This window comes from Lactuca serriola, chromosome 2 (assembly GCF_051521515.1).
Source record: "Lactuca serriola cultivar US96UC23 chromosome 2, Lser_US96UC23_V15, whole genome shotgun sequence".
Taxonomy (NCBI): domain Eukaryota; kingdom Viridiplantae; phylum Streptophyta; class Magnoliopsida; order Asterales; family Asteraceae; genus Lactuca; species Lactuca serriola.
In genome coordinates this window covers 100,261,974-100,275,645 of record NC_136409.1, presented here as the reverse complement: position 1 = coordinate 100,275,645, position 13,672 = coordinate 100,261,974, and positions in this window count along the sequence as shown.

Below are 13,672 nucleotides of genomic sequence, written 5' to 3'. Positions count from 1 at the left end.
TTACAATGGCATTTGTGAAAATTTGTGTTGCTTATAAGATTCCATTAAGAGCAAGAGTGGAAATATGAATTTGATTCTTTCATTTGTGGTAGTGTCTAAATTTACCAAATACGGAAAGTTTCTCTTCGCCCAAGTTTCAATTGGACCGAAACTTGGAATCATGCAAGTTGTATAGCATGATGAATGAGAACTTTCAAGCATTGGAAAATTAAGACTAACTACTTGTTCACATGGATGTGTGAGTCAAGTAAAGGACTAAGGTATCGAGTACACATTCTTGTGCACTGGTCAAGTCCACCACAAAAGATCGATAAGATTATTCGTCATAATTTACTAAAGCTCAGTAAATATGGTTATACTTACAAGCTTAAGTGTAATTCTGAGACATTGGAAAAGGTTCCAATGTATGGTAGAGCGAATAAGAAGAATCAATTTAGGTAGAAAGATAAAATTTTCTCAAATCTGAAAAGATGGGAGAGTACTTTAGTATCATGTTTTAAGACCATCTTAATGATTTTGAGACCTTATCACAATTCATCCTCTAAGTGCATTCTGATAGTTAAGAAGAGGAGTTATGAATTGTTGAAGTGGTTAAATCAAGAAGATGATTCATACTTCGTTCCAAAAATAATTCTTAGAGTTATACTCTAAGATTGTAACTTGAGTGACATGTCCTAGAGAAGGTTTAAAACACTTATCAAATGTAAGAGTAAAATTTTTATACTCTTGTACATTTGAAATTGGTAAGCTGTGATGTTTTGGATAAAACGAAGACCAACTAAGGCCAATTGTGTGAAGTGTTTATCTTGATTAGAATCCACACTATCTCTTGAATATCTGACAAGAAAGTCTTATATGTCAAGAGGACAGTGGGAGTCTTAAAGGTCTTGAAAGTCTCAAGAACTAATCAAGAATATAACCTGAAGTTCTTCACTAGCACACGACTTGAGGTTTATAACCTATCGTGTTGACATATTTTGTGCCCATTCAAGTTAAAGTTGGCTTTGCATATGAGTTCTTAGAGTTCTCAATTGGTTGCACAACAACTTGGAAGCAATGGCAAGCCCTTGAGCTGCCAGGTGGCAAGAAATTAAGTTTGAGTTCAGTCCATATGAGTTTGGATTTGTCATTATCCTTGTCTTGTGACTATGGTTTTGACAATTCACATGGATAAGAACACATACAGCATTAAATCTAAGTGTCATAAGGTTTCTCTCCGATTCATGAAAATGATGGTGAGGAAACACTTTCACTAAGTAGATTTTAGCTAGATAGAAATTGTGATATTTGCATTCTTAAAGTCGTTAGTGGAGCGTGTGTGGTTTACCGGCACACTAACATGGACTTGTGAGAAGTGGCAAAGGTCTAAACAATCAAGACTATGATTACGGCATCCCTTTTCATAGTTCTTAAAATAGTTTAGACACACATGTGAGCTATCTAAGATGCTATGGCTACACCCGCAGACTTACAACACTTTCCATACTAATTGATCACTAGTGAATGCTACGACTACCCCCCGCAGTCTTACAAAACTTTCCATACCGGTCGAACACGCACTCGACCTAACACACAACTGAACTAGATTCATGGCTGGAATCCCAACCTGATTTCCCAAAGTTCTGTTATCAAGCACCGAGAAGATTCGATTCACATGTTGGGGAGTTAGTGTTGGATAAGGTGTCTAAGTCCATAACTATTTCTGGTATATCCTTGACCCGACCCGGCATGGTCCATTTGGGTTGCATGGCACCATGCAATTGGATAGACTAAATGAGAGAATTAACACATATGGTTTATTCATATATTATAAGCTCTAATATATTAATAATATTATTTAATTAGTTTGATCAAGAATTAATTTTAGAATTAATTAAGTGATCAAAAGATAACTAATTAAATATATGGGTTGATTATGTAAATCATCCATAACTTATATAGTGGGCTAAGAGGCTCCATGGATAATCAAGTTGGATTAAATCCATTGGATGCTCCATGGAGGCTCCATGGGAGTTACAAACCCATGGGTCATGGAAATGAAGAGTCATGACACATTAGGGTTTACATGGTGTAACCCTAGATGTGTCAACACTATATAAAGGTCATGTGTTCTCCCAAAATCGGCACTACTAGTGAAACAAGAGGGCTTGGCCGATTTTAGTGTGTTATACATTCTCTCCAAGTTTACTCCATAGCATTTGGTGTTGTGTGAAGCATTTGAGGCATCACACTTGGGGTGCTAGGCTCACAAGGTTTCAAGGAACACTTACAACAACAAGGTATGTAATTTTATCTATTATTTATGTTAAAATTGTTCCCCATGTATGCTAGATAGGATCATAGCCTTGGAAATCAACTTTGCATGATAATTAGACAAACATAGATCCTAGGTTATTAGGGTTGCATGTACACTTAGGAAGTGTTAGAATGCTCAAAACCCATCAGTGGTATCAGAGACTAGGCTTGTTTGTTTGTTATTTGTGCTAAAAAGTTGTAAAAAGTCGAAAAACTTGTTGTCTGCTTGATGAACTCGCCGAGTTATCTTCAACCTACTCGCCGAGTAGGTTCATGCACTCGGCGAGTAGGAGCGACAGAGTGCAGATTTTCGACCTTTGCTGCTGGAAATGGACTAGAAACATTACCCTAAACTGTTTTGGTGTTATTAAACTTGTTTTACATGGTGTAATGTTTGTTCTAATCCATTTACAATGGCATATATCAATTTTTCATAATTATATGTGTTCATACGTTTTGAAATTTTGATATGGATATTCATGTTCTTGATCTTATGAATATAGATGATCATAGGAATTACTTGTAACCTACTTGGTAGTTTAATTCTTGATCATAATGTGTTTTAATGGATTCCATATCTTGTCCTCAAGTTATGGAAATCCAAGAGTCATCCTTGAATTAAAACCATTAAAAGAACACAAGAGTTAGAAAAATGAAGTGTCTTCATTTATATTACTCTATTTAACTCATAAGTTACAAGAAATGAAAAGTTTTGAAAGTTTACAAAACTTGCCCTCAAGTTTTGGAACAAATAAAGTCTTGATTAAAACTTTAGTTCCAACCCTTAGATTTTTAAAAGTTAAAATTCTACCCTTATACTTATATTATTATGATTTAATAATTATATATATAGATATATACATATATATATATATATATATATATATATATATATATATATATATATATATATATATGTATGTATGTATAAGAACAAAGTCGTCTTACCGCTAGTACGCCTCATTCACGAAGCCGATCTATAAGGTGGGTATAAGGTTGTTGTCTATAAAATGGCAACTTAATGGGTGTCCACTATCACCCACCGCTTGCTTGACTGGTGGAGGGTCGTTAGCCGAACGGGTAAGACAACGACTTATAAATTCTCATTAAAAGTATAATGATTATAAAGTAACTAAATGCTTTATAAATTCCAAATCTTAGTTACTTTAGGAAAACTGTGAATAAGGTGCTAATCCATGAAATTACACTTTGCACCTTGTCTATGTCGTTGGTGGAGCGTGTGTGGTTTACCGACACACTAACTTGGACTAAACAAGGAAGGAAAAAGGTGACTTAAGGTTTTTCATGAGGTCAGAAGGAGCACGTGTGGTTTACCGGCACTACGATTAAGTGAAAAACATTAAGGGTACCAAGTAATTTGCATGGTTACTTCACACCTTGTTTTGTGATCCTCGATATCCTAGTCACAAAACTTGAAGGGCACACTCGAGATTGAAACATGCCATTGAAAAGTTCAATGAATCTCAAAGAATATAGGAATTTCTAAAAGCCAAATAAAAACCTAATAATTTATATTTCGTTTTCATGGTGGAAATTGATGAATCGTCATTCACCTACCTTTCAAATATGTTCTAACTTGGATTACGGCATCCCTCTTCTAGGTTATAATATATTGTGATTGGATCCTAGCCTTAATACTACATTTGGGTGTTTTGTTAAGGACTATCCCTATATCTAAACTAAAACTTTTCCTTCTTTTCAGATGTCTTCCAACAATGCTACTCCTGGCTCAAACCCTACAGGCTCTTTCTCTCTCATGAACCTTTGTGGGAGAGTCATCTTTGATGGATCCAATTTTACTGATTAGATCAGAAACATCAGGATGGTCACTCGTTACAAGAACAAGGAATATGTTCTTGACAAGGAGCTCATGGTGCATGAGCCAACTACTACTCCTGAGGAGCTTGCTGAATATGAGGTTCATGAAAGAGATGCTACCAAAGTGGCATGCATCATGATGGCCACCATGACAGCCGAGCTCCAAAAGTCCTATGAGGATTACTATCCTTTTGAGATGCACCAGGATTTGATGGACCGCTACCATCAGAGTGCTCGTCAAGAGCGATACGAAATCATCTCCTCTATGATCACAACCCGAATGAAAGATGGTGAACCCATCACAAGCCATATGCAGAAAATGCAAAGGTATGTGGATCGTTTGATGAAGTTGAATGTGAACTTCCCCAAGGAGTTAGCAATAGATATTATTTTGCACTCCTTACCTTCGTTTTATGATCAATTCCGCATGACATACCACATGAATAAGGAGGAAGTTACACTGAGCAAACTTCAGGGACTCCTAAAGACCGTAGAATCAGGTCTTAAAGGCAAGTCGGTTGTGACCACTCCTACTACTACTCCAAACTCAACACCTGTCCTGGTAATCGGGAAAGGTAGAGGGGAGAAGAGAAAGAACCCTTCGAAGGGTACCAAGGGTAAGACCCTTGATGGCTCCTCTTCTAGCGGAACCAAGAAAGGTTTCGTTACACCTTCTTCTGATCCCAAAGAGGCTGAATGCTTCTACTGCCATGAAAAGGCGCACTGGAAGCGTAACTACCCAAAGTACCAGCAAGATTTGAAGGATGGGAAAGTTAAACCCAACCATGCAGGTATTTACACTATCTCATCTAATAATTCACTCTATTCTAACTCTTGGGTCCTTGATACCGGTTGCGGTATTCATATTTGTTCTGAAATGCAGGGACTAAGAAGAAGTGAGAATGTGGAGCATGGAAAGATAAACTTAATCATGGGGAATAGGAAAGTTTCACCTGTCACCAAGATTGGAGTTTATACTTTGTTGCTTAGTAGTAGATTTACTTTAGATTTTAATAAATGTTGTTACTTGCCAGAAATCGCAGGAAATGTTATTTCCCTTCATGCTTTGTATAAACAAGGTTTTACCTTTTCTTTTGATAATGAAACTAGTGGAATAAATGCTTTCTTTAATAATATGTTTTATTTTAAAGCATTACCTTGTGATGGTGTGTATGAAGTTGTGTCTATTGTAGATAACTTAGGAAATAATGTATTGTGTATTGATTCTTCTAATAGTAATAACTTGGATAAAGCATCACTATGGCATTGTCATCTTGGGCATATAAGCAAGAAACGCATAGGCCAACTCCAAAAGGATGGAGTCTTGGAGTCATTTGACCTAAAGTCAGATGATAGTTGCGAATCATGCTTGCTTGGAAAAATGACAAAGTCACCCTTCACTGGTTCTTGTGAGAGGGGTGAAGGTTTGTTGGATCTTGTACACACGGATGTGTGTGGACCCTTCAAACATGCCACAAGGGATGCTAATCATTATTATGTGACTTTTACAGATGATTATAGTAGATATGGATATGTATACTTAATCAAGCATAAGTCAGAGACTTTTGAAAGGTTTAAAGAGTTTAAACAGGAAGTCGAGAATCAATTGGGCAGGAACATTAAGATGCTTCGATCCGATCGTGGTGGTGAGTATCTTAGTACTGAGTTTCTCGACTATCTTAGGGAATGTGGGATTGTCTCACAATAGACACCTCCCAGGATACCACAGTTGAATGGTGTAGCTGAGAGGCATAATCGAACCTTGTTGGACATGGTTCGTTCCATGATCAGTCGAGCTAGGCTACCAATCTCATTTTGGGGGTATTCCTTAGAGACTGCCACCCATATCCTTAATCTGGTCCCTACAAAGAAGGTTGCCAAAACACCTCATCAGATGTGGACTAGAAAAGTTCCTAGTCTAGCCCACATCATGGTTTGGGGTTGCGAGGCTTTCATGAGACACGAGACTCATGACAAGCTCGAACCTCGAAGCGAGAAGTGTATTTTCATCGGCTACCCACAAAAATCCTTTGGTTACCTCTTCTACAGACCTAGTGAGAATGTGGTCTTTGTAGCAAGGAGGGCTGTCTTTCGAGAAAGAGAGTTCATAAGCCAAGGAGACAGTGGGAGGCTAATTGTCCTTGAAGAACTTCAGGAGTCAAGTGGTGAAGGAACCTCAAACCCTAGCAGTCAACTTGAGGAGGAACCTCCTGTTGATCCGACTATACCTCCAGTTGTACCTCTGAGGCGTTCCACAAGGGTTAGGAATGTACCTGAGCATTACTATGGCTTTCATTTTACTACGGAAGGTGAGACACTTATTAGTGATGAGACACTAGTAGGTCTAGATGAACCTAACAGCTATGCGGAAGCCATGATAGGCCCTGAGTCTGCTAAATGGAAAGAGGCAATGGATAACGAGATACAATCCATGTATGACAATCAGGTTTGGAACTTGGTTGAGAATGTACCAGGTCGTAAGACTGTAGGGTGCAAATGGATCTTCAAGAAGAAGACCGACATGGATGGTAATGTACACACTTATAAGGCTTGACTGGTAGCAAAGGGCTTCTCTCAAACTCCTGGAGTGGATTATGATGAGACCTTTTCTCCAGTAGCCAAGATTAAGTCTATTAGGGTATTGTTAGCCATAACTGCATTTCATGATTATGAAATATGGCAAATGGATGTCAAAACCGCTTTCCTTAATGGAAAGTTGGCTGAGGATGTCTACATGAATCAGCCAGAGGGTTTTGTCATCATAGAGTTCCCTAATAGAGTGTGTAAGCTTGAGAAATCCATCTATGGATTAAAGCAAGCACCTGGCAGATGGAATCTTTGCTTTGATGAGAAAGCCAAAAAGTTTGGCTTCTCTAGGAGTGAAGATTAATCTTGTGTATATGTCAAGGCTAGTGGGAGTATAGTTAGATTTTTGGTACTATATATGGATGACATACTGCTCATAGGAAATGACATCCCAACTCTGCAGGAAGTTAAATCATGGCTTGGGTAGTGTTTTGCTATGAAGGACCTAGGAGAAGCTGCCTATATTCTAGGGATAAGGATTTTGAGAAACCGGAGTAAAAGACTAATTGGACTTAGTCAAAGTACCTACTTGGATAAGGTGCTGAAGAGATTCAGCATGCAAGATTCCAAGAAAGGAGAGTTACCTATCCAGAGTAACACTAGACTGAGTAAGACTCAGAGCCCGAGTACTGAGGATGAGATAGTATGAGCCGGATACCTTATGCTTCGGCAGTAGGCTCGATCATGTATGCTATGACCTGTACTCGTCCTGATGTAGCCTTTTCTTTAAGCATGGTTAGTAGGTATCAGGGGAATCCTGGTAAGGCTCACTGGACAGCGGTAAAGAACATTGTCAAGTACCTGCGGAGGACTAAGGACTGGGTCCTTACCCTCGGTGGGAGTGATGACTTGAGAGTTGTAGGGTATAGTGATGCTAGCTTCCAAACTGACAGGGATAATTTCTGCTCTCAGTCGGGCTGGGTCTTTACCTTAAACGGAGGAGCAATCTCTTGGAAAAGTTCCAAGCAGGAGACAGTGGTTGATTCAACTTGCGAATCAGAGTATATAGCAGCAAGCGAAGCGGCAAAAGAGGCTATGTGGCTAAAGAACTTCATTGGAGACCTTGGAGTTGTATCAGCTATATCAAAGCCTGTAGAGATTTTCTGTGATAGTGAAAGTTCAGTTGCCTTAGCAAAGGAACCAAGGGATCATGGGAGATCCAGACACATCGAAAGAAAATATCATTTCATCAGACATCGCATAGAAGAAGGACTTCTCGTGGCAAAGAGAGTATCATCGGATGAGAACCCGGCAGATCCCATCACGAAGGGACTGGGTAGGGTTAAGCATCTCCAACATGCTAGGAGCATAGGGCTGAAGGATGTTAGTTTTAGTAGTTAGATAATTTTGAAATTTGTAAAATGTAATTGACATTTGATGATGAATAAAAGTTGTGTTTATTTATGAGTAAAGTGTTACTATCTTTTGTCAATCATTTACTATATTTCTTTTGCATGTTTTGACTTCCAGAATAGTCATGTTGTTTTACATATTATTCAAATTATCCACAGTCAGTCATATGTTGGAAGTAGATATGAACTAAGACTGTCATGAGTTGGTTGTAGAGGTCTAAGATGTTGGACATGGCCTCAACACTCATGAGTGCTCATAAGTTCTAAGTATTGGATTCAACCCACGCTCGCTAGTATCACTTCATGGAATTTTATCTCGAGTGATCGCGAGACGGTAATATCATAGAAGTCTTCAAACCTAGAGATATGCCTTGTTAACTATGAGTTAGTTATGCATTAAACGTACGAAACCGCATTTGTAACTCGATGTTATAAAACGTGCGTTTGTGTGTAATTTAACAAGTAGTAGAACAAGCATATGAGTCGAAGTTTATCTATTCCTTCTTGGATTATAAGCTGATATCAGGGCCCCTCGATGATTTTGTTTTGACCTATGTACCGGGCCCGGTCAGAACTAAGTTGATGTGTTTAATTGAGTTCTTTGGCAAACAAATCAGAAATCGGGAAACAAACTGTTGGACAATAAGAAAGACATTGTTCCATGTATTTGTCAGGCTGATATCTAGAATAGAGGATTATATGATCCCTTATCTTAAATGGCATACCATCATCTTCTCAGTTCCAAGAAACCTTGAAAAGAGCTACGATTGCCGATTGGTTCCTGAAGTCATACTTGCAGTTATAATTATTAGACTTATCCAAGTGGGAGACTGTTGGATAAGGTGTCTAAGTCCATAACTATTTTTGGTATGTCCTTGACCCGACCCAGCATGGTCCATTTGGGTTGCATGGCACCATGCAATTGGATAGACTAAATGAGAGAATTAACACATGGTTTATTAATATATTATAAGCTCTAATATATTAATAATATTATTTAATTAGTTTGATCAAGAATTAATTTTAGAATTAATTAAGTGATCAAAAGATAACTAATTAAATATATGGGTTGATTATGTAAATCATCCATAACTTATATAGTGGACTAAGAGGCTCCATGGATAATCAAGTTGGGTTAAATCCATTGGATGCTCCATGGAGGCTCCATGGGAGTTACAAAACCATGGGTCATGGAAATGAAGAGTCATGACACATTAGGGTTTACATGGTGTAACCCTAGATGTGTCAACACTATATAAAGCTCATGTGTTCTCCCAAAATCGGCACTACTAGTGAAACAAGAGGGCTTGGCCGATTTTAGTGTGTTATACATTCTCTCCAAGTTTACTCCATAGCATTTGGTGTTGTGTGAAGCATTTGAGGCATCACACTTGGGGTGCTAGGCTCACAAGGTTTCAAGGAACACTTACAACAACAAGGTATGTAATTCTATCTATTATTTGTTCCCCATGTATGCTAGATAGGATCATAGCCTTGGAAATCAACTTTGCATGATAATTAGACAAACATAGATCCTAGGTTATTAGGGTTGCATGTACACTTAGGAAGTGTTAGAATGCTCAAAACCCATCAGTTAGACCGAACTCCCAACTCGCACAACACTCAAGCCAAGCAGCCACTAGGGTTCTCTTCCTTCCTGAAAGCGATGCAAAACCTATCCCAGTTTCAAAACCGATCCTGCTTCTGCATTCTGGGATGATTCTTCCCCACTTAGATTCAACTAAATCTTCACAATACATGAAAATTTGACAATTCCCAATCCTTCTCAGTTTCCAACGATCGATATGATAACAACCAGACCTTTCCAACTAGTACTCCTTTACTAGCCAACCTCAATTGATCACACGCTTCTAATAACTAGATGAACACTTCCTAAATCCCCGGGAAACCAACAGTTCCTAATGCTCGAACGATCTCACACCCAAATCATGAAGTCCAAATATAGATGCTCCAACTAACATCTCAGCAACGAGTTACTTCCCTTGGCGCTTTCCTCCGCCAATCAATAACGCTAACTAAAACCACTGATTCCTGATAATGTTGTCCGCAGACCTCCCATATAATACCCTTATTCCCAAAGTGCTCCAACAAATCTCCCGTTCTCGGCTCTAGAAATCATATCATTCAGGATCTCGCACCTAACTCACTCACCAGCTCGGTCATCCACAGCTGAACTGCAGTAGCTGAAACAACCTCTGCCTTAAACCGGATACAAACTACTCCCAAGACATAGCCTCCAATCCCAAAAGTGCAATGAATCGCACAATCAATCCTTACCGTCTGATGTAAGAGATCCAAGGCAAAATGGATCTCACAAGGTACTTATGCCACATCAATCCACCTGCACTCACCAGCGCTGAAATACTGTCGCCAATCCCTACGACTAGCTGACCCCGAGCTGGAATTCAACCTGATCCTGGGGTCACAAGCCTGCTCAATCCTTCAAGCTCATAAACTGAAAGGGCACAATCCTTTCCATAGAAAACGACATTCCCATCCTATCAATGAACCATTCTACCTTTAGCTGCAAAACTCCAGCTGAACATAATCATCATTCCTTTCCGGAGTCCCCGTGACTCACACTCCAGCCTCAAACAAAACCTGGAAGCCTTAATTCCAGAAACTCATGTTGTTACAACCTGAAATTTTCAATTGTATAATTCCTTCAGTCAAACACTTCAAATAATAATCAAAAACATTTTCATACATTTTTGGCCGGATTTAAGCCCGTTTGGTAATTTATTTTATTTCTCGTCAAACGATTTAATAAAATAAAGTGTCGTTATTAGTTAAGCGTAATAAATCGAGCAACCAACTCATTTACTAGGATTTTGTGGCCAAACAATTCGTGTTTGGGCCGTAGACACCCCTTCCCAAAGGACTCATGCATATAACATGAGTTTACACCCTTTTTGCTCACTTTCCATTTTCCACCTCAAGAACACAAGACTTTTTCTCTCAAGTATCATAAGTCCATTCTTCCAAATCCGCCAAAAACGTAAGTTTTCTTGCCTAGATTCTTTCCTACAACACTTAATCTAGTGTTTATACATCTTTTCATCCATGAATTCTCAATTTTTACTTAGATCTTCAAGCATTCTTCAAAACACCAAGAACACACACTAGTGTTCTTGGGTCCTAAACACTCCTACAAGCTTCCTAGAAGTAAGTATACTCTTCCTATCTAGTTGTTTACTTAGTGTGCTTAGAAAACCATGGATTAAACACCAAAATCATCCAAGAACAAGTGTTTACGGTTTGGGGATGTCCCAAAACCGTAAACACCCCTAAAGGGTGTTTTGATGCCCCAAACTCCCTTTCTAGCATGACCTATGGACTAGGATCTTGCATGAATGAACTGGGAACCACAAAACACGAAAAGGGTGAAGCATACTTGGGTTTATGGCCGTAAACCCTAATGTTTACGACCGTAAACTACTCAAGGTTGGTACATAAACCGTAAAGTCCAAAAAGTATGTCATTTCGAGCCCTAGCCACTTCCTAAGCCCTTGAATCAACCTTAGGACACTTCTTTGTGAAACATGAGACTTTAAAACACACAAGCACACCATTCCCATGAGTTTACGACCGTAAACTCATTGGGGAAATGGTCCTCTAACCGTAAACACCCTTAGGGGTGACCATTTGAAGTGTAAACTTCATAGTGAGACCATACACTCCTTAGATACAACCATTAGCACTTCTAGCACTTGAATAAAGGTGTTTTCATGCATTAGAGGGTCTTTACTTACTTAATTGGTGATTAAATGATTAATTAGACACCATTATGTGTCATTACATGTTCATTAGGATCCGTGTGTGTGTTCAAGTCCTCACTTGACACCTAGCGTCCTACCCGACATTCCCATCCAATCCACTCGCTACAAGTGAGTTCATACCCCTTAATTAACCTTTTAAATGTTTTTAAATGCTTTTATGGGGGGAATACAAGTTCAGTCACGCTAGTTATCATATCAATCACATGTGATTGACAACCCGCATGCAAAAACGATTTATTACACTTTCATCTGTTTTACCAAATATATTACTTCATATGGTTTTCCCAAAACGTTTTTACTTGTTTAAATCTTTTTCTCAAACTGTCTTTCATGCTGTATGTTTCCTTCAAAACCGGTTACAGCAGTGTTTCAAACAAAGGTTTTCTTTACTTAAACGGTCTTATCAAAGCATTTTCAAATCATTTTATAAACTGACATCAAGTCATCTTTTCTTAGTTCTTAAACTTTTCAAAGGTTTTACAAAAACTTCTTTTATAATTTTATATTGTAATATCTATGACTGTATATGCATAGTTATATAAGTAATGTTTAAAGGACTTAGGAAGGCTAACCCGCTGAAATTCCTTTTCCTCGTTGGGATGTGGTTTAAGGTTTCGGTTATCTGTCTGAAGGTCGTTTAACTATTAGTTATATATCATGTATACATATATAGTCATAAAATTCCCCTCAATCAGTTCAGTACCTTTGGGTAGCAAAGGTCTACTTCCGATTATACTCGTACATTACTAGTAACTATAATAGGTATAGTTAGGAGATACTACTTGCCATTCCTAGTACAAGGGATCACACTAGAGTCAGTTCATTCATCAGTCTATACGAATACATGTTGTTTGTAGAGATACTATTACATGGATACCTTTACCTAAATATGATTACCTATTATGTTGTATGTAGAGATACTATTACATGGATACTTGTACATAGATACGATTACATAGATTCTATATGCTTAGATACTATTATATATTATATGGGTAGTCACTATTATGTACACTATGGGACTTACCATTCCGCCCCAAGGCTGTTAACTACAATAGGGAAAAGGCACATCGGCAGATGGCTACAGTTGTTCTGTTCGACGAGCTTCCACGTCGTCAATATCCTAGCACCCAAGGATACCATTACCCTTACTGCATGCTACATTCACATAGTTACAGGTGTACTGTTCGGAGAGTTTCCACGCCGTGAATATCCTGATGCAAAAGGATACACTATCTGTTATTATATTATTTTTCTTTATTACCTTTACTGGGTGTCACTTTCACATAATCAATGAGGTAGATTAGATTTGAATAATAATAGTTGTACAATGTAAACTTTCACTTAATTAGAGGTTCATGTTTTCAAAACACTCGAGTCTTGGTAGAAGATTACTTTTTTACACTAGTAGGACATATGGGATTTTCTAGGCTTTTTCACACTTATACAAAGCGGCTTTCTCAAACTTTACGAATCTTTCATAACAACTTTTCACAAGAAATGACACTAAAATACTTATGAATTCACCAGCTTTATTGCTGATACTCGCTTTCAAAATAACTTGTATTCTCAGGTCACAAATAGACAGGTACTGATGCAAGGTTTAGAGAAGAAGGAGCAGTTAAGACTCGTCTTTTATTTTAAGTACTCATTATGTTATTTATGCTATGAAAGAACACACTTGTAATAAAAATTATACTATTAATGCAATGGATGATGTTGTTGCTTCTTTACTACTTTACATTGTTGTGATACTTGACATGACGTCCTCCACCTCAGAACGTATTCCGCCGTTCTCGG